The sequence below is a fragment of the Pseudophryne corroboree genome, chromosome 2 (genome assembly GCF_028390025.1).
Source record: "Pseudophryne corroboree isolate aPseCor3 chromosome 2, aPseCor3.hap2, whole genome shotgun sequence".
NCBI lineage: Eukaryota > Metazoa > Chordata > Amphibia > Anura > Myobatrachidae > Pseudophryne > Pseudophryne corroboree.
The window spans coordinates 126,606,645-126,629,581 of NC_086445.1; the positions used below are offsets into that span (position 1 = coordinate 126,606,645).

Here is a 22,937-nt window from a genome sequence, read left to right on the forward strand (position 1 = left end):
AACTCAACCCATACGTTGGCGCTAAAGTGAAACATTCCAGTGAGCATGAATTCCAAATTGCCTGACCATCTCCTAGAAGGACTACATGAGACTTCCCTAATTCAGAAAGAACATGTTGACGTTTTATGGTACAGTAGCTCTGTAATAAGCGCGCAACATATCACAACACCACCCTGATAAACACTAAGACCCTGCAACATGACCTCTTCAAGCTGATGCAAAACGCTCTAATCGTAAATTTCCACGTTAATTAGTTCAAAAGTGAAAACATTACACCTCCATGTACTAAAACTGGATGGAAATCAGGAAATTATTTAGATGCAGCCACCGAAATTGACTAAAAACCATTAGATTTAGGTAGAATATGGCAGAGAACCCTGGATTACCTGCATCTTTAGTTCCAGTCTCTGTAATGCCAGACAGCAATGAAGATTTTCTGTCATATAATACACTTCTGGCAATTCTGATCATACATATAATAAGGCTTGCTATGTGCTTATTATAGGTACTCTTTATTTACTGCATACTGGAGAAAATTACAGGCACGTCAATAGTCCATATCTGTATGACAAGAGGTGGGGCATCAGGACTGGAGATATGGCTTCTGCAGATTAGACATGACCTGGGGGCCTGGTCTAAAATGTCCTGTTCTCCAAATTGGGAAAGTAATAAAGTATATTTCTGGGCAGGATAAGTGTGCCTGAACAATTCTGTGTGCAGTGCTTAGTAAAAGCGATACAAACTATAGAAAATATAGTAACTACAAAAAGAAGACCAAGTGCTTAGAGCAGGAGTGGCAATGTGATGTGTAGAATCATGCAGCAGGGGCCACAATAATACAAGTCATGAATCTCATCATCAAGCCCCAAGCCCAATTCACTAGGGAAGTGTGCAAGATCCATGAGGATACCCTGCTCTCCTATGAGTCTTCGAGAACACCCCAAAATTCAGGTGTACACCAAACATTCCAGAGGAGTAGAAAATAGGATTTTAATTACCTTTCGGTAAATCCTTTTCTCGTAGTCCGTAGAGGATACTTGGGTCCCATTTAGTACCATGGGGTATAGACAGGTTCACTAGGAGCCATGGGCACTTTAAGAATTTAATAGTGTGGGCTGGCTCCTCCCCCTATGCCCCTCCTACCAGACTCAGTCTAGGAAACTGTGCCCGAGGAGACGGACATACTTTGAGAGAAGGATAGATAAAGATAGTGGTGAGATTCCGAACCAGCTCTGGCTCCGCCGCACACCTTGCAACTGGTCGCGGCACACTGGTTGAAAAAGCCTGTCCCAGAGGATACTGGGGTTCCATTTAGTACCATGGGGATGTACCAAATCTCCCAAACCGGGTGGGAGAGTGCTGAGGTTCCTGCAGAACTGAATGACCAAACTGAAGGTCCTCAGAGGCCAAAGTATCGAACTTGTAGAACTTAGCAAACGTGTTCGAACCCAGACCAAGTAGCCGCTCTGCAAATCTGTAAAGCCGAGACCCCCCGGGCAGCCGCCCAAGAAGAAACCACCGACCTAGTAGAGAGGGCGTGTACAGATTTTGGAACTGGCAAACCTGCCGTGGAATAAGCATGCTGGATAGTGAACCTGATCCAGCGTGCAATCGTCTGTTTTGAAGCAGGACACCCAATTTTATTGGGATCATATAGAACGAACAGCGAGTCGGATTTCCTGTGACGAACTGTCCTCTTTACGTATACTTTCAAAGCCCTAACAACATTCAAAGACTTTGAAGTAGCAGAGGTGCCGGTGATAACCGGAACCACAATAGGCTGGTTGATGTGAAACGCAGACACCACTTTTGGAAGAAATTGCTGATAAGTTCTGAGTTCAGCTCTGTCCACATGGAAAATTAAATAGGGACTGTTGTGAGACAAAGCCCCCAGCTCTGAAACACATCTTACTGAAGCCAAGGCCAACAGTGTGACGGTCTTCCACGTAAGATATTTTACGTCCACCTCCTGTAGTGGTTCAAACCAGTCCGATTGGAGAAACTGCAGCACCAAATTGAGATCCCAAGATGCCGTGGGAGGCACAAAGGGAGGTTGGATGCACAGAACCCCTTTCAAAATGCCTGGACCTCCGGGAGAGAAGCCAATTTTTTCTGAAAGAAAATGGACAAGGCCGAAATCTGGACTTTTATGGAGCCCAGACGTAGGCGCACTTCCACACCTGCCTGCAGAAAAAGCAGGAAACGACCCAGGTGAAATTCCACCGCAGAATAAGTTCTGCTCTCGCAACAAGAGACATATTTCTTCCAAATATGGTGGTAATGTTTAGACGTTACCCCCCTCCTGGCTTGGATCATAGTCAGGATAACTTTGTCAGAGATTCCTCTTCTGGCTAGAATCAGCCGTTCAACTTCCATGCCGTCAAACGTAGCCGCGGTAAGTCCTGATAGACGAACGGGCCCTGTTGCAGAAGATCCTCGCGAAGAGGTAGAGGCCACGGATCTTCGAGGAGCATCCCCAGAAGTTCCGCGTACCAGGCCCTTCTTGGCCAGTCCGGAGCAATGAATATTGGTTGAACCTTTTCCCTTTTTATTCTTTTGGGAATTCTTGAGATCAGAGGGAGTGGAGGAAACATGTACACCATCTGATAGACCCATGGAGTCATCAGAGCGTCACCGCCACTGCCTGTGGGTCTCTCGACCTGGAAGTATACCGCCTGAGCTTCTTGTTGAGACGAGAGGCCATCATGTCAATTTGTGGATGTCCCCACTGACGTGTCAAGCACCTGAACACTTTCTGGTGAAGGCCCCACTTCCCCGGGTGCAGGTCGTGTCTGCTGGGGAAGTCTGCTTCCCAGTTGTATACTCCAGGAATGAAGACCACTGACAACGCCACATCGTTTTTTTCTGCCCAGAGGAGAATTCTTGACACCTCTGACATTGCTGCTCTGCTTTTCGTTCCGCCCTGTCGGATTATGTACGTCACTGCCGTCAAGTTGTCTGACTGGACTTGAATGGCCGGATTCTGAAGATAAGAGGCCTGCAGAAGGGTATATGGACTTGAGTTCCAGAATGTTGACTTGAAGGATGACTTCCTGACTTGACCATCTTCCTTGAAACTGCACCCCCTGGGTGACTGCTCCCCAACCTCGAAAGCTTGCGTCCGTGGTTAACAGGATCCAGTCCTGAATTCGGAACCTCCGACCCTCGACGAGGTGAGAGGTCTGTAGCCACCACAGAAGGGAGATCCTGGGTTTTGGCAACAGACAAATCCTCTGGTGCATGTGAAGATGCGATCCGGACCATTTGTCCAACAGATCGAGCTGGAAGGGTCTTGCGTGAAACCTTCCGTATTGAAGTGTCTCGTAAGAGGCCACCATTTTCCCCAGAAGACGAAAGCATAGATGCACCGATATCCGGGTTTGGCTTCAGGACATCCCGAACCATCGACTGGATTACCAATGCCTTTTCCAATGGAAGAAACAACTTCTGCGACTCTAGTATCATTCCCAGGAATGGGAGCCTCCATGTTGGCTGTAGGTGAGATTTCGGAAGGTTCAGAATCCGCCCGTGATCCTGGAGAAGTTTGGTTGAGAAGCCAATGCTGTCCAGCAACCTCTCCCTGGACGGCGCCTTTATCAGAAGATCATCTAAGTACGGAATTATGTTCACTCCCTGCTTGCGGAGTATAAACATCCTCTCTGCCATCACCTTGGTGAACACCCTCGGTGCTGTGGAGAGACCAAATGGCAGGGCCTGGAACTGGTAGTGACAGTCCTGCAGTGCAAACCGTAGATAAGCCTGATGGGGCGGCCAGATCGGAATGTGAAGGTATGCATCCTTGATATCCAGAGACACTAGGAATTCCCCTTCCTCCAGACCTGACATCACCGCTCTCAGAAATTCCATCTTGAACTTGAACACTCTTAAGAATGGGTTCAAGGACTTGAGGTTCAGAATTGGTCGTACCGAACCGTCTGGTTTCGGTACTACAAACAAGTTGGAATAGTACCCCTTGTTGTGAAGATGAGGTGGAACTGGAACAATGACCTGAGTATGTACCAGTTTTTGGGGGTATGGGTCGTTGGATAGACACAACTTAGGTCGACAGTCATTAGGTCGACCATGGAAGGTCGACATGCAATAGGTCGACAGTAACGACATGGTCATTAGGTCGACAGGTCAAAAGGTCGACATGAGGCTTTTTACTGTTTTTGGTGTCGTTTTCTCCGTAAAGTGACGGGGAACCCAAATTAGTGCACCGTGTCCCCTCGCATGGCTCGCTTCGTTCGCCATGCTTCGGGCAAGGTGCCTCGCTCCACTACCGCTTTGCTCGGCACAGATTACCGTTCCAATCGTAGTCCATGTGGATCATTAAGTATGAAAAAATTAAAAAATAAAAAAAAATGTGAAAACCTCATTCCAATCGTAGTCCATGTGGATCATTAAGTATGAAAAAATAAAAAAAATAAAAAAATGTGAAAAACTCGGCACAGATTACCGTTCCAATCGTAGTCCATGTGGATCATTAAGTATGAAAAAATAAAAAAATAAAAAAAAATGTGAAAAACTCATTCCAATCGTAGTCCATGTGGATCATTAAGTATGAAAAAAAAAGAAAAAAAAAAGTGAAAAACTCATGTCGACCTAGTACATGTCAACCTAATGCATGTGACCCTCAGTGGTCAACCTAATGAGTGTCGACCTAACAACCGTAACCCGTTTTTGGATGGCCTGCTGCAAAGATAAGTTATACTTGCCTCTTGTGAAGCTGGTAAGCCTGATTTGAAGAATCTGTGAGGTGGGAGCTCTCGGAACTCCAGTCTGTAGCCCTTGGAAATAAAATAAGAATTTACTTACCGATAATTCTATTTCTCATAGTCCGTAGTGGATGCTGGGGACTCCGAAAGGACCATGGGGAATAGCGGCTCCGCAGTGCCCAGTCTCCTGCGGAGCCGCTATTCCCCATGGTCCTTACGGAGTCCCCAGCATCCACTTAGGACGTTAGAGAAAATAAGAATTTACTTACCGATAATTCTATTTCTCATAGTCCGTAGTGGATGCTGGGGACTCCGTAAGGACCATGGGGAATCAGTGGCAAACGCAGGATTTAGAGAGGGGGGTTTCCGTGGGTGTGTATGTATATGTGCATATATATATATATATATATACACACACACACACACAGTGGTCGAAGTGGAAATATTGAAGTGGGGGTATGCAAAAGTCAAGGACGTAATTATGCGCGCCTTTGGCACGCTCCAGAAAAGGGGGTGTGGTCACCCAAAAGGGGGGGTGTCCAGTGTAGTAGAACCCCTTATACTATCTAGTACTGGTACCCCTTTCACCTTATAGCACACGGTACAAGCTGAAATTCACATTATAGCACACGGTACGAGCTGAAATTCATATTATAGCACACGGTACGAGCCGAAACTCACATTGTAGCACACTGAATGAGCCGAAACTCACATTGTAGCACACTGAATGAGCCAAAATTCACCTTGTAGCACACTGAATGATCCGAAATTCACCTTGTAGCACGCTGAATGAGCCGAAATTCACATTGTAGCACACTGAATGAGCCGAAATTCACATTGTAGCACACTGAAAGAGCCGAAATTAACATTGTAGCACACTGAATGAGCCGAAACTCACATTGTAGCACACTGAATGAGCCGAAATTCACATTGTAGCACACTGAATGATCTGGGACAGCCAGAATGACGACAGGGCAGTGACGTGCGGTGGGGTGAGGCAGGTGAGGCAGAGCCTTTCCTGTCATACTTACGTTTAAACCAGAGTTTTGACTGAATAAAATATATGAAAAATACTGATAATTTGTTTGAAATATCTTCTTTGCATTATTCTAATAATTTTTATAGCCCCAACTCTGGAGTAAAAAGTCTATGGCAGGTGAGGCAGTGCCTCACCTGTGTATCCTTTCCACACATCTCTAATCAAAACTCACCAGATTTCCAGGAGTTTATAATGCTGCACCTGTGTATAATGCCCAGATGTACCCTTTGGCTCATATATTGCGTGTAAATCTGGCTCTGGGGTTAGCCAGTGCCTCCTGAGCTATTTAGCTCACCGCACGTCCCTGCGACAGGGAGTGACGACAGGGAGAGAGTGACAACAGGGAGAGAGAGAGTGACGAAAGTGACGACAGGTAGAGAGAGTGATGACAGGAAGAGAGTGACAGGGAGAGAGAGTGACGATGGAGAGAGTGACGAAAGGCAGAGAGAGTGACGACAGGGAGAGAGAGTGACGACAGGGAGAGAGAGTGACGACAGGGAGAGAGAGTGAAGACAGTGACGACAGGGAGAGAGCGTGATGACAATAACGACAGGGAGAGTGATGACAGTAACGACAGGGAGAGAGAGTGACGACAGGGAGGGTGATGGCAGGGAGAGAGAGTGACGACAGTGACGACAGGGAGAGAGAGTGACGACAGGGAGAGAGAGTGATAACAGGGAGAGAGAGTGACGACAGGGAGAGAGGTGACAGCAGGGGAACATTACCTAATTTATTGCTGGTGGCTGGCAGCGGTGAGCGATGGGCTGCTGGTGGCGGCAGGCGGCTGGTGGCGAGCAGCGTGCGGTGAGCGGCTGGTGGCGGCTGGAGGTGAGCGGCGTGCGGTGGGCACCGGCCGGCGCACAGGGACAGGGAGCACAATGTGCAGCAGGATGGCCACTACCCTCGCCTCCTGCTGCACTTTCAGTGCATTTCCACCCCACTTCGACCACTATATATATATATATATATATACATACATACATGTGTGTGTGTATATATATATATATATATATATATATATATATATACACACACACATACATACATACGTACATATATTCAACATTCAAACATACATACACAAACACACACATATACACAAGTACACATCCATACATACATACTGTACATACACCAGTGCACAAACACACAGGCATACTGTACATACATACAAACATACAACAACACACATAAACAGTGGCTGCAAACTTACATGGTCGCCTGGGAGCAGAAGGACGGCGGAGTGAGGGCAGAGCGGAGGGAGCTGCTGGTGCTGAGCATGCGCAGCCAGCAGCTCCCCCGGCACATTCTGCAAGCAGAGAGCTCCACAGCTCTCTCTTGCTGATGCGGCTCCGCGGTCGCGATCGCGATCGCGGTAGCGGCTTTTGCTGAGACGGAGACAAAGCCGTCTCCGTCTCAAAACAGAAATCTCGGCTCATCAGGGGGGGGGTTTCCAGGTACTCGGAAACCCCCCCTGCGTGCGCCGCTGGGAATAGCGGCTCCGCAGGAGACTGGGCACTGCAGAGCCGCTATTCCCCATGGTCCTTTCGGAGTCCCCAGCATCCACTAGGACGTTAGAGAAAATCTATTACCCAGGAATCCCGGCACGAACTTGACCAGATGTGACTGAAGAATTTTAGTCGGGCTCCCACCTGACAGTCCTCCAGGCCTCGCGGTCCACCGTCATGCTGAAGGTTTGAGGAAGCAGAGCCTGAGCTCTGTTCCTGAGCACCTGCAGTTGCTGGTTTGCGTGGTTTACTCTTGCGCATCTGGAGGCCGTAGAAACACCTCTGGATTTTCCCTTAAACTTGGCTGTCCAAAAGGACTGTAAATTTGAAGCTGAATAAGCTTTTCTGGCTGGGGGAGCTGCGGAAGGAAGATATGTAGACTTACCCGCAGTAGCTTTGGAGATCCATTTGTCCAATTAGTTTCCAAACAAGGCCTCTCCTGTGAATGGTATGCCTTCCACGCCTTTCCTGGAGTCCGCATCAGCAGTCCACTGTGGTAGCCACAAGCCCCTGCGTGCTGACACTGCCATAGCGGTGGTGCGTGCATTAAGCAAACCAATGTCTTTTATGGCTTCCACCATAAAGATCGCAGAGTCCTGTATATGCTGCAGGAGTATAACAACATCCCCCCTAGACAAGGAATCTAACACCTCAATTAGGTTACCTGACCATTTAGCAATGGTTTTTGTGATCCATGCACATGCAGTAGTGGGTCTCGGGGCCACCCCAGCAGCTGTGTATAATGATTTGAGTGTAGTCTCAATTTTTTACGATCAGCCGTATCTTTTAGGGAGGCTGCACCAGGGACAGGCAACACAATTTTTCTTATCAGCCTGATGCGTCCACTATCGGTGGATTTTCCCATTTTTTCCTATCCGCCATAGGAAAAGGAAAAGATGAGAGCAACCCTTTAGGAATTTGAAATTTCTTATCAGGATTAACCCACGGTTCTTCAAACAGTGTATTCAATTCCTTTGACGAAGGGAAAGTGACCGAGGACTTCTTATTTACATTAAAATAAGATTCCTCACACTCTTCTGACACCCTATCAGGAATTTGTAGAACATCTCTGATAGCCTCTATAAGAGACTCTATTCCCTGTGACAGAGTAGCATCCCCCTCCTCTAAATCCACCTCACCCTCCTCCATGTCTGACCCGTCAGCGTCAGAGTCAGACTGCAGGATATGGGCCAGAGATCGTTTCTGTGGACAAATGGGAGGGGATTGAGTCTCTATTCATAAACTCATCCACAGTCTGTCTTAAGTATTGCGTCTCTTTCTCATTGCGGGATAGTTGAGATCATTCCCTTAATGGAATTAACCCATTCTGGTTCAGTCCCGCTATTCTGGGAAGGTGCCCTGCCCTGAGTACCCAATAGTGAGCCCCGTGGTGAAGAGGAACACTCCACTGTACAAGAAACACACTCTTTGCCTGACATAATGTAAATGTGACAGAGCACACGCACACACACACACACACACACACACACACACACACACACACACACACAGGAAAAGATTAAGCACAATTAACGCACAAAGAGCCCTTAAGGGAGACACAGAGTAATTTGGAGCCAGCCCTCACCGCGCCCTTATCACTAATGCCAAGCTTAGCCGGGTCGCAGACTATGTACCCTGGTAGGGGACTTAGTACACTAATAATCACTCCCCCCCTGCTATGACCCCCTGGTACCGCTGAATTAATCTGGAGTCACACTAAAGGAGCTGCGTGTCCCTGTCAGTCAGCGTCTGTGTCCACTGCAGAGGGAAAATGGCGCTGGTGAGCTGCTGGATCCTCTCATAGTGAAGCCTCGCCCCTCAATGGCGCACTATCTTCCCGCTTTTTTTATGCTGGCTGAGGTAATCTGTTGCTTAAAATGGAGAGAAACCGTTTTAAGGCTGTTTTTGCCAGTGTGGGTACTGTGTACAGTGTACTGAGACGCAGCTGTGTACTGTGTCTGGAGACGCATTCCGCTGCGATTAGAAGCCGTGCGTCTCCGTACCCTCATGCCACCATAATGGCCGGCGACCCGCTAGTCGGGATGCTGGCTTATTACTCACCACTGTTCTTTCTTCTGGCTCTGTTAGGGGTGGCGGCGTGCTGCGGGAATGTACGCTCGCCGTGGTGGGGCTTGCGAATAGTTCCCTCAGGAGCTCAGTGTCCTGTCAGCGGGGAACGGTACCATTAACCCTTCAAGAGGTTGGGCCGTTCCCCCCCCTAAGTCCCACGTAGCAGGCATGCTGGTGCCAATGAGCCCTGCCTGAAAATAACAAACATATAAAATAAATGCAGAAAACTCTTCAGGAGCTGCCATAAGCGTGACTGGCTCCTCCGGGCACATTGTCTAAACTGAGTCTGGTAGGAGGGACATAGAGGGAGGAGCCAGCCCACACTATCAAATTCTTAAAGTGCCCATGGCTCCTAGTGGACCCGTCTATACCCCATGGTACTAAATGGAACCCCAGTATCCTCTAGGACGTAAGAGAAAATATGTTTTAAAAGCTCTATTGTTGGCATCATCTTTCTGATGATATATTCTGAAAGATGGCAGAAGCACAGTGGAGAGTAAAGGCTCTTGCACAGTGCTGGTAGTGTAGAGATGTGCCTTGTGGGCACATCAGTGGGGCTGTCCCTAGCTGGGGACAGTGCTGGGGCAGCTTGTCTGTCCCCAGCGCTGGGTGCGTGGCGGCGGGTGTCCGGTGCAGGGATTACCTTTTTCCCTGCGCCGGACCAGAGACTGCAGGGGCTTTTGAATCTTGGCGCCCTCCGGGAGCCAATCGCGGCTCCCGGAGCGGCAGCCAATCAGAGGGGGACGCGGCGAGCCAATCGGCGCTCGCCGCGTCATAGGCCCCGCCCCCGGCGTCTGACGACAGACGCCGGGCGGGAGCCTGAAGAAAAGGCCGCGCCGAAGAGCGGCGAAGAGGACGGGCGGGAGCAGCGGAGAAGGTCGTCGGTGCGCCGGAGCGCGGAAGATAGTCCGGCGCCGAGGAGAAGACGACGGCCGTGGGAAGAGGAGCTCCGGTGGCCGCTGAAGAGGCCGGAAGGCGTCGGGCTCCTGGAAGATGATGTCCAGCGGCGGCTGGACGCGGCGAGGAGACGGCGGCGCCGCTGGCCAGGACGGGCCAGCGGCAGAAGAGTTCATCCAGGCCGAGAAGCGCTGCAGTGGTGGGAAGCAATTGAGCTGTGCAGTTCCCCACTGCAGCCTTCTCCACCGCAGGTAGGCCCTTCTAAGGTGCCCCCTTCTCTCCTCCCTAGACCACCGGGTGTTCGGGCATTAGGCCCGTGGGCACGTAGTCGGGCCCTCCCGGCCCGTGGGCACATAGTCGGGCCCTCCTGGCCCGTGGGGGCATTTAGTCGGGCCCTCCAGGCCCGTGGCTAATTAGGGGTACATTAAGGTGACCCTGGGCATTAGGCCCAGGTCACCCAACGGGCACCAGTTAGGCGGGCACTAGGCCCGGGGGCATATCAGGCGATAGGCCTGTGGGGCATTAGAGGGCGCTAGGCCCTAGTGTATTTTGGCAGTAGGTACATATAAGGTGACCCTGGGCACAAGGCCCAGGTCACCCAACGGGCAGCAAGTTAGGCGGGCGCTAGGCCTGTGGGCGAAGTCAGGCCTCCGGCCTGTGTGCAGTTAGGGGGCGCTAGGCCCAGTGAACAAGTGCCCCCGAGGTGAATAAAGGTGGCACCGGGCACTAGGCCCAGGCCACCCTGAGGTGTTAGGTAGGCAGGCCCGCTCGGCCTGAGCCCTAAGGAGAGAGTACGGTAGGTGGGTGAGCTATGCGGCCCCCACTACTGGGTGTTCTGAGTCGGGTAGATAAAGGGACCGTACCGTCGCTTGCATTGTGTATCGTGATGTATGTTACCGTGCGGGCGATGTGTGAGCTCGTTAAGTGTGTTAGTTTTGTTGCACCACACCCACAGAGCTAGTTTGAGGGCTCTGCCGTTGTAGTTAGTATAGGGTGTGACACTAGGTTAGAGTTAGGCCCTGCACGGCTGTTTGCTTGTTTGTTTACCTCCTTACAGGGACCTGTAAGAGAAGAAGACGTTCGCAGTGCGAAACTGACGGTGAGTAACATCTGTGTGCGTTTGTCCCTTGTCTGTCCCCGAGCGCCGGAATCGGGATTGCTCACGGACGTGAGAATCCTTTTCATCACACTACGTGCGAGAGCGCGAGTGTGTGAAATCTGGGTGGCTGAGGCTTCGTGCCGGTGATGACCATTCACCCAACCGGTGAAGGTCGCGGTCACCCCTGGGGTATCCCCTGTTCCAGAGGAAGAAGGGTCGATACCCCCTTTAAGGTATATTATTCTCTCCTCAGCTCGGTCGTCGGTCAGCTCCGAGAGGGAATCGCCGTGTCCGGATCCGACTGAAGAATTCCAGGTCCGTTGAAGGTTCCGGTACCTGAAGGTGAGAGCGAGCGGCGCCTGGTGAGTACCGAGTCTACACCTGCACGGCAGCAGGCACCACACGCACCGCAGCCGCACCTCTCACAGTAGCATGTTTATGAATATAACACCAGTGCTGCTGGACAAGTATACGGTAGGGCGCAGCACAAGCAGCTTAAGTAGTGAAAAGGCTGGAGCAGGGTTTGCAGCGTGGGGCCATGCTACATCCCTGTGTACCGCACACCCTGACCCCATGAGAGATACACCATCAGGCAGTAGAATGTATCCTACTGTAGGTGAAAGTGACCAGTTCAGCTTAAGCATATGTAAAGCCTGTGATGCATGGCAAATGATGTCAATGTGTAATTGTTTCTGTCAGCATACCAGGATAGTGAAGACAGGACACAGCCGTATGGGAAACTGAGAAAAATGATATGTCCCGATGCCAAAAACACCAGAGTATCCAGGGAGGATGCTACATCTTAACTTAATTCATCAACAAAATTGATGGCTACAGCAAATTCTTTGACCAGAAGTTATTTAGCAGATAGTCAGCGATTCCTGGCGTGACCTTAAGAAATTGTGTCATCTCTTTCACATGCCCCCAAAAAATTATTTAATCCACTGTTTAAAGCATCAATACAAAATTCTTAAGTATATTTGGTTTTATTATCCCTATAACGTAATAAACAGTTCATTTTATCTGTGTAGTAGAAAGTGTTCTCCCCCCAGTAAAGAAAGAAGGGTGCGTGTGTCTGTGTAAGTGTGATTTAATGAGCTGCTGCGTCACTATAAACTTACCTTACCATATATATACTCCAGTAAGTATTTTTTTTTTTTATTACTACCAGTTATTTGTATAGCTCACACATATTCCGCAGCACTTCACAGAAAATATTTGGCCATTCACATCGGTCCCTGCCCCACTGGAGCTTACAATCTATATTCCCTACCACATGTACACGCGCATACATTCATACTAGGGTTAATTTTTGTTGGGATCCAATTGACCTACCAGTATATTTTTGGATTGTGGGAGGAAACCGGAGTACCCGGAGGAAACCGGAGTACCCGGAGGAAACCCACGCAGGTATGGGGAGAATATACAAACTCCACACAGTTAGAGCCATGGTGGGAATCGAACCCATGACCTCAGTGCTGTGAGGCAGTAATGCTAACCATTACACCATCCGTACTGCCCAAATCTTGTTCAAGTCCCGCAGAATTTAAAATAAATGAGTATTTGTTGATGTTATAGCATCTCTGATATCCCTGGTCTAGTTCTGATGGTATGCAGTAATATTCCTGACTATCGGGATACTGGCGGTCGAAATCACGACGCCAAAATCCCGATAGCCATTGAAATACCAACGTTAAAAAACCTGACCGCCGGCCAAAAACCCCTCTTGGGTAGTGGTCCACGCCACCACCCGAGGAGGAATAGAACCATGTGGCGACCAAAGGTCGCCACCAGACCCAAAGCGTGGCGAGCGCAGTGAACCTGCGAGGAGACACGCTACGCTCGAGGTCGGGATTCCGGCATCTGTATTTCGAATGTAACGCACTCATCACTCCGATTCTTCCCAGAGGTTCTCGGTGGGATTAAGATCTGGACTCTGAGCTGGCCAGTCCATCCGGGTTACCGAATTTTCTGTATACCAGTCCAGCATCACCCTAGAAACATGACTGGTGGCATTGTGGTCTTGGTAATAACATTTGTCATTTCTAAAAAAAACTCCCACAATGTAGGGAGCACAATTAGGTTCCCGACGGATGGGATCCCGGTGATCAATATACAGATGCCGGGATCTCGAAGCAGGATGCAATCCCGGTGTCTAGATACCGACGCCACACAATATCAACAGCTGGCATCTCGATCGTCCTGACAGTGGGACGCCGTGGGGGTGGGGGAGGTTAGGTTTAGGCAAGAGAAGGAGGGTTAGGGTGCAGGGCCGTGAAGGTTAGGGACCGGGGAGGGAGGGTTAGTCACATAGAAGGGGAGGTTAGGGTTAGGTATCAAGCGGGGAGGGTTAGATTTAGGCAGCGGGGAAAGGAGGGTTAGGGTTAGGCACCAACCAGGAGGGTCAGGTGTAGGCACCCACAAGGGAGGGCTAAGGTTAGGTTAGGGGGCAGAGGAAGGTTAGGGAACTTTAGAGGGGGCTGTCAGGATTCTGATGTACGGGTTGCAGCTGTAGGTATTCTAACCGCCGGCATCTCATCCATCGGTAAATCATACTGAGCCCGCACACAGTTATCAAGAACATTTCTATACTTCTCAGTTAATGTGACCATGCATTACAACTAGTGGACCCATGACAAACCAGTTGAAACAGTTGTACTGTACACTCTGGCATCAGACGTTCTCCTGGCAGTCGCCAAACCAAACACCTGATCTCAAAAGTGTAAATTGCGATTCGTCACTCCATAACACTGTCCGCCATTGTTCCACTGTCCAGTTTGTGGGTTCTTTACACCATAGCTGGGATGCATTCTTCTTTGTGATAAGAGGTTTATGAGCAGCTGCTCATCTATAATATCCAAGTGCTTGGGCCTCTCTATGAAGTGTTCTTGTCAAAATTGGCATATTAGTGGCAATTTGGAACTCATGCGCAATGGTGTACATGGGACAATCCCTGTTCGTTTGCAGCTCCCTGTTTCATACTCTCCAGTGCCTAGGTTGCAGCTACGGGCGTCTTCCAGGGTGGGGTGCAGTCCTGCAATGACCGTTCTTCTTCCAAGCATTAATGACAAAAGACACGCGATGCTAGTCACGCCATGCCGTGGCATGACTTGATAGCGCCAAGCGTCTTTTCATGCTACTTTTACCATTAATATGTGTCTTATTCACAAAATGATGCAAATACAATGCACAAGCAGCTTTTGCTGAATAAATTGATATGCAGCATGCATGTGTGCGACCACAGCTGTATCTGCATACGTAATGCTACACTACAGTGTTTTCCCAGAAAACAGTGTAATGTAGCATTTCGTATGCAGATACAGTCACACACAGAATATAGGCATGCTGCAAATCATTTTAATCAGCATAAGCTGCTTGTGCATTCACATAACAATGTGAATCTGATGCAATTTCAACAAGAAAAGTCGCCTGAAGCTAATGGAGTTGCATGGGACCTGTCAGCTCACTCACACCAGGCATCTACCTCTGTGGGCATATTGTGGCTAGATGTAGAATGACACGGGATGCAGATAAAATCCCGGCGGCCAAAATAGTGATGCCGGAAACCCACCCGGTGGCCAGAATCCCAATGTTTAAATGCCGACATAGGTGGGATTCCCGGCGTCACAATACAGATGCTGAAAATCCCAATCGTCCTCTAAGCGGGACGAGCTCGCGTCCTGCCGCTTGCGGGGAGGGGGAGGTTATGTTTAGGCACTATTAGGGGGGTTAGGGTGTAGGGACAGAAAGGTTAGGGTTAAGTATCGGGTTAGGCACATAGAAGGGGAGGTTAGGGTTAGGCACCAAGTGGGGAGGGTTAGATTTAGGCAGTGGCGAAGGGAGGGTTAGGGTTAGGCATCTCCAGGGAGGTTTAGGGTTTGGCACCCACAAGAGAGGGTTAGGGTAGGGGACAGGGAAAGTTTAGGGTGCAAACTACTGGCCTGTTGGGATTTTAAAGGACGGGATGCTGATGTTGGTATCCTGACCATCGGCATCCCGTCCATCTGCATTACATACTAAACCCGAATTACACAACTATGGCCCTCATTCCGAGTTGTTCGCTCGGTAAAAATCTTCGCATCGCAGCGATTTTCCGCTTAATGCGCATGCGCAATGTCCGCACTGCGACTGCGCCAAGTAAATTTGCTATGCACTTAGTAATTTTACTCACGGCTTTTTCATCGTTCTGGCGATCGTAATGTGATTGACAGGAAATGGGTGTTACTGGGTGGAAACAGGCCGTTTTATGGGCGTGTGGGAAAAAACGCTACCGTTTCCGGAAAAAACGCAGGAGTGGCCGGAGAAACGGGGGAGTGTCTGGGCGAACGCTGGGTGTGTTTGTGACGTCAAACCAGGGACGACAAGCACTGAACTGATCGCAGATGCCGAGTAAGTCTGAAGCTACTCAGAAACTGCTACGAGGTGTGTAATCGCAATATTGCGATTACTTCGTTCGCAATTTTAAGATGCTAAGATTCACTCCCAGTAGGCGGCGGCTTAGCGTGAGCAACTCTGCTAAAATCGCCTTGCGAGCGAACAACTCGGAATGAGGGCCTATATATACACATTTTTATCACTTTCAGCGGTAGAGATATAGCTGTGGCAAGGGAGAGTGACGCATTAGAGAAGACTGGACCAGTAATACAATCCAATCCATACATACTGTATGCAAAAGTGCAAAGCTTGAGCTAACAAAGCAACTAGCCAAGTACTGTATTGCCCCCACCCTAATGCAAATTAATGTTCAGCATCTGATTACTATCTACAGCAATTTATTATGAGCTTTATAGTCTATAATAATCTATTACAGTGTACAATACATTTTATCACCTTCCCAATCTGCTGTGAGCTTAGAACGCATTTTAATGGTTCATAGGTGGTAAATCCACTGGTCATCAGCTGAACTATATCACTCAACACTTAAGGGGGGTACTCACGGAGAGTTCCATGCTTAAAATTTAAGCAATCTGACTAGATTGCTTAGATTTTAAGCACAGATCACTCGTGTGTACCCCCCACAGCAATAGCGATGCGCAGCCCCGCGCTTCGCTATCGCCGGTGCTAGATTGAGCCTGCATGCAGGCCAATCTAGCACGTCGCTCATTTCACCCGCTGGGTGAAATGAGAGGCCCCCCGTCCTCCCCCGCATCGCTCAGCACACATCTCTCCCGTGTATACCAGCCTTTAGTCAGGAGTATCAAGTCAATCAGACCGGCCATGGATTTATGTAAACCATGCCCCCAGACGGGAGGGGGGATTTGTGTGCACACGGATCCTGTTCTGTGGGATCCCGAAGAACAGGATACGGCCAGTGACACACGGGATATCAATGAAACACAGTGCAGCCATGCCGCACTGTGTGAACACATACATTGAAATTTATGTGTTCTTATTGAAATCCCACCATCCTGTCATCTGGCCCAACCGCAGCATGCTGCAGTTGGATCCAGCGGCGGCAGGACTGTCGCACATGTGTGGGTGCCTGCATAGGCGCCCATGTGCAGTCACCTTGCGGCCAAGCTGGTCCCGCTGAACGGGACCCGTTTGGCCGCTACGTGTGGCCCTACACTAACAGTTATCTAGCAGTATGTTTGTGGTCTGTGGTAAGTACAGCCATTTCCACACAGATGCTGCCCTGGCACCAGCGTAATGAGGCAACAATTCTAACCAGGACACCATGCCAGCAGTGTGCTTTTCTGACACTAAGGGGTCTATTCACTAAGATTGGATGGAGATAAAGTGGACGGAGGTAAAGTACCAGCCAAACAGCTCCTGTCATTTTTTAAACCCAGCCTGTAACATGACAGTTATGAACTGTTTGGCTGGTACTTTATCTCCATCCAAGGCTTAGTAAATAAACCCTTAAGGGAGAGGACTGAAATGTAAAATTATACTTAAAAGTTCTATGGACACTTGGTAAAAGTGTTAGTGCAGACATAGTTTAAATTTATATATAGGGGGAACCCCTTCCACACAGAGGGCATGATGTGCTAAAGGGAAAATGCGGTAAAACCCCTGTTTTCGGGGGTTTTACAGCATTTTCAAAACTACTAAGACCCAGCCGCCGGGTTTTTGCTGCTGAGGGTATCGCCATCTTACCCTATAGAAGCTTATGGGCTTCTTTCGCACTGGCTGCTCATCGCCGCACCCGCCGACCAGCACCGCACCTGCCGACCCGCCCTCACCTGTATCCAGGCAGCGCTCCATGATCCCTCAGCTCCTTCTCCCTGCAGCACTGCCGTTTTTGCTTCTGGTTGCAGGGGGGAGGGGGAGGAGTCTGGGGACTCCTAGCACACGTCACCTCCTGAGGCTGGGAGGTGACAGACCTAACAGAGACCCCCCCCCCCCTCCCCCACACACTTTCTGACAGTTATTGCATCGCATATGGTAGTATATCGCTGCGGTGGGTGGCGAGGGGCGGAAATGTATTTTAATACATCCCTCCCAGAGTAATCACTCTGCCCCCAAAACTACCTTGCCAAATTATTTATCGGATTTAAAAAAAGAAGAAAAAAAAAACTTCTCATCAATACCTGAATTGAGCTGAGGAAGTTGAGAATGAAGGTCTTGATTCAGAGGTGCAAGCAATGATGATGTAGGATGCAGTGCAGCTTTTTTCACCACCGCGGATGTACCATATTCCTGCACTGGGTACGCGCAGCGACTGATTAGGTATGGTGCACACATGGGATTTATTGCACAGTGAGTGACAGGTAGTCAGCATCTAGAAAAATGAAGGCCTGTCAGGACCCTTTTCTGTCTGTTGCCTAGTCAACCACTGTGAATTTGTTGGCAACTGGAGAGGCCCGAGTGTCTTAGGAGAGCCGCTCAGTCTGAGACAGCATAGGGTGGTTCAGAGGTTAGATGGTGTGACAGATGTGAATCCAATGTTCCCGCTTATGTACGTGAACGGTGGATACGAGACGCCAGCAATCGGCAGCTGAGCTATTAGCATATTTTCGCAAGTAACCTGTGAGCAAAATCGCAGGTGCGCATGCAACAGCTTGTTCCTCTGAACCAAGCCCTATTATACCTGAAAGAAGTGTATGCATGTTGAATATACTGTATCCTTCTATATATTTGGCAATATTCATTCTGGATACTCAGTTGGCCTAAGGAACGATTTGTACATGTCCACCTAAAATTCTTTACAAATAAGGATTATAATAATAATAAAACAAAAATATATTTTTTTTTTAGGCAATTATTTTCATTACAGTCGATATCTTTGATTACCTTACGTTTTATGAGCATCTACCAAATTTACATTTAATTTGCCGTGCGTCTGAAAATAAACTTAAAAGAGAAAAATGCTCCCGGGGCACAGATGAGATCTGTTATATGAGAAAGCGATTTAGCCCAACACACATATTTTCAAAGGCATCCTAATATCATCTGACAAAATGTAATGTGAGATTTCATATTACAAATCCTTTAAATGTGAGGGCAAAATTATTACCATCACACAGCAGCTGTTTGGGATATGCTGAAAAATCTGCAGCGGATGTTTCAGAGAAAAAAAAAAAAAGAAAATAAATCAAACCCATTGCACAAAGACGACACAGATAAAACCATAAGAAACTTCATAGCAGTATTTTAAGGTAACTCTGCTAAAGTATGAGTTTGTCTGGTTGTATTCATTATGCTGTACTGAATATTACAAAATAATATTTTCTTTTGTAATATACCTTGTATACATATATAATATTTGAGGCACACTATAGATGCTAATTTGTATGTGAAGCAATATAGATGTGTCCACTTACATATAGCCTCCCTGAAAGTTAAACCGCCCTTCTAGACTCCGTAGCATCGAGCGTCTTTTCCTGCAACCTTTTCCATTAAAATGTATCTTATTCGCAAAATGATGTAAATAGGACGCACAAACAGCTTTTGCTGATGAAAATGATATGTGGCATGCCTATATTCTGTGTGCGACTGTGGCTGTATCTGCATACGAAATGCTATGCTACAGTGTTTTCCTGGAAAACACTGTAACGTACCATTTCATATGCAGTTACAGCAAAGAATATAACCATTCCACATATCATTGTAATCAGCAGAGTCTGCTTATATAATAACAATAATAATAATAATAATAGTAATAAATACCTGCAGGATGAGCTAAATGTCATTGGGAAACCCAGGGGCTGTGGGAACTCCATTCAACAAAACACACGATTTATCTATGGCTTTGAACAGGTAGCGAGCACTGTAAAATCTGACACAATACTCAAGAAGGCAATGAAAACAAAATAAAATATTGTTTGTCTGATAGAATAGGGAAGAAAGTACAGGCTACACTGGACTCTCTGAACAGGCGGTGGCTGCACCCTAAGAACAGGAGGCGGTGGCCGCACCCTCAGAACAGGAGGCGGTGGCCGCACCCTCAGATCAGGAGGCGGTGGCCGCACCCTCAGATCAGGAGGCGGTGGCCGCACCCTCAGAACAGGAGGCGGTGTATGCACCCTCAGAACAGGAGGCGGTGTATGCACCCTCAGAACAGGAAGCGGTGGCTGCACCCTCAGAACAGGAGGCAGTGGCTGCACCCTCAAAACAGGAGGCAGTGGCTGCACCCTCAGAACAGGAGGCGGTGGCTGCACCCTCAGAACTGGAGGCGGTGGCTGCACCCTCAGAACTGGAGGCGGTGGCTGCACCCTCAGAACTGGAGGCGGTGGCTGCACCCTCAGAACTGGAGGCGGTGGCTGCACCTTTAGAACTGGAGGCGGTGGCTGCACCCTCAGAACAGGAGGTGGAGGCAGCAGGACCCTCAGAACAGGAGGCAACAGGACCCTCAGAACAGGAGGAGATAGCAGGACCCTCAGAACTAGAATCTACATTTAGATAATGATGATTGTGAAAGGGAAAAGAAAGGCCTCTTCCCCCTTAGATGTGCAAATTGTCTAATAAAAACTGGCAAAAATCTTAGCTGCGGGTGAATGTGACATCAATAGCTGGAAGGTGATCTGAGTATTTTAGTATGTAAGTATATTTGGTTCTACAAGAAAGGTATGTGCTATAGGGGGTAATTCAGACCTGATTGTAGCAGCAAATTTGATAGCAGTTGGGCAAAACCATGTGCACTGCAGGGGGGCAGATATAATATGTGCAGAGAGAGTTAGATTTGGGTGGGGTGTGTTCAAACTGAAATCTAAATTGCAGTGTAAAAATAAAGCAGCCAGTATTTACTCTGCACGGAAACAAAATAACCCACCCAAATCTAACTCTCTCTGCAAATGTTATATCTGCCCCCCCTGCAGTGCACATGGTTTTGCCCAATTGCTAAAAAATTTCCTGCTGCGATCAACTTGGAATTATCCCCATGGTTTTGCCCAACTGCTAACAAATTTGCTGCTACAATCAGGTCTGAATTTACCCCCATACGGTGAAGCACTTGGGAAGGTTTATCTAGAGACTGATCATAACACTTTTCAATATGCAGTAAAACTATTATTGCATTAATGCAAAATCTTTCCAAGATACAACAGATACATAATCTGGTATAGGTGCTGAGCACTGGCGTATTTATAATGGGTGCAGTGTGTGCGGAGCACACATGTCCCCAGGGGAGCAGGGGGGCCCACACAGCACACCCATTAATTTAAATACTTACTCTATGGCGTCCCGCGGCACAGCAGCAGCGCTGCAGAGATCACTGGGAAAATGGCGGCGCAACATTTTCCCAGTGATTTGCGTATGCGCAGCAGGAAAATCACTGGGAAAATGGCCGCCGCACCATTTTCCCAGTGATTTGCGCATGCGTTCTAGGCTCTGGGACAGCGCTACGGTCCCCTAGAGACCCTTGTGCCCACAGCTGTACAGCACTGCCGGCTAGAAAGGAGGGGGCCCAGACGGATCCTGCACCCGGCCTCCTCCTCTCTAGAAACACCCCTGGTGCTAAGTGTACAGTACTTTACATTTGCACCTCCTTTTTGGTGTTTTGCTTGGCTTCAAGGTTACAGTATGTAAGAAATAAAAAGAACCAAAATGCAGAGGCATCACTGGGTCTGGTGACACCTGGTGCACAACTTCATATGCCCCCTGTGCGTTGAACACACGTGCGCATTAAAAGGGGCATGTCCTAGCACAGGGGTGTGGCCTTACAGGAAATCCCGACTGCATCACTCCAGGTGCGTGCTCAGCATGCCGGGAGATGCTGGGCTGCCCCGAGAGACTAGTGCCTGCAATGCCAGCTCCTCCCCTGTGACAGGAGCCAAGTGCTGCAGGAGAATGTCACACTGCAGCACACGGCTCCAGTCACTGCGGGGCAGCCAGCATTTTGATGTCACCTCCTCCGAGGGTGCGGCCCAGACCCCCACAGTAACGCCACTGCAAAAATATAATATAGACTGCCAAATAAAACATATAGATCCATATAGCAAGTAGAAAACAATAACTAATGAAAAAGAGGTATATAATAATAATAATAATAATAAGAATGATAATACTAATGATAATAATAATAATGATAATACTAATGATAATAATAATAATGATAATACTAATGATAATAATAATAATGATAATACTAATGATAATAATAATAATGATAATACTAATGATAATAATAAAAATAATTGAGACACTGACATGTAGCCCAATAATAATGCGATATACAGGGTAGAGGAAATGGATCAAGTAGCAAGATAATGTAGTCAGGGAAGTCAGTACAAAGACCAGAAAATCCATCACGGATACATTGAGAGACTTAGGGGGACATGTACTAAGCAGTGATAAGAGTGGAGAAGTGAGCCAGTGGAGAAGTTGCCCATGGCAACCAATCAGCATTGACGTAACATTTACAATTTGTATACTATAAAAGTATACAGAGCAGCTGATTGGTTGCCATGGGCAACTTCTCCACTGGCTCACTTCTCTTCTCCACTTTCATCACTGCTGAGTACATGTCCCCCTAAGTCTAGGATCATGGTGGAACCCAGAGCCAGATAAAGATTTGTGGGGGGCAGAGGCATAACTAGGGTTTTTGGAGCCCAGGGCAAGATCAATAGTGGCGCTCTCCCCCCCCCCCCAAAAAAAAACCCTGTAAAAGGAAAGTATGTGCACATGCCTCCGGTGTCACTGTATATAAAGATGTCAGGGTGTGTATGTATAGATGTAGGTGCAGTGGTCGAAGTGGAATTTTTGAAGGGGTAATGAAAAAGTGTAGATAGCAATTATGCGCGCACCGAAGGCGCGTGCACTCCGGAAAAGTGGGCGTGGTCACTCAAAAGGGGCGTGTCCTTCAGTGTAGTAGGACCCCTTATACTATCTAGTACTGGTGCCCCTTTCACATTATAGCACACGGTATGAGTCGAAATTCACATTATAGCACACAGTATGATCCGAAATTCACATTATAGCACACAGTATGAGCCAAAATTCACATAATAGCACACGGTATGAGCCGAAATTCACATTATAGCACACGGTATGAGCCGAAATTCACGTTACAGCACATGGTATGAGCCAAAATTCACATTATAGAGTGGGGGGATCCTACCCCCTTAATTAACAAGGCCTGTGGGACACTGTGGTGAGGGGAGCCTACCCCCTTAATTAACTAATCCTGTGGGGCACTGTGGTGAGGGGAGCCTACCCCCTTAATT

The 22,937-nt window shown here is 48.2% G+C and overlaps 1 protein-coding gene across 1 annotated transcript in view; it reads right to left on the bottom strand.

Annotated features, from left to right (window-relative positions):
• Positions 1-22,937, bottom strand: part of ATP8A2 (ATPase phospholipid transporting 8A2) — a 1,320,460-nt gene that overhangs the window by 594,709 nt on the left and 702,814 nt on the right. The window lies entirely within an intron of this gene.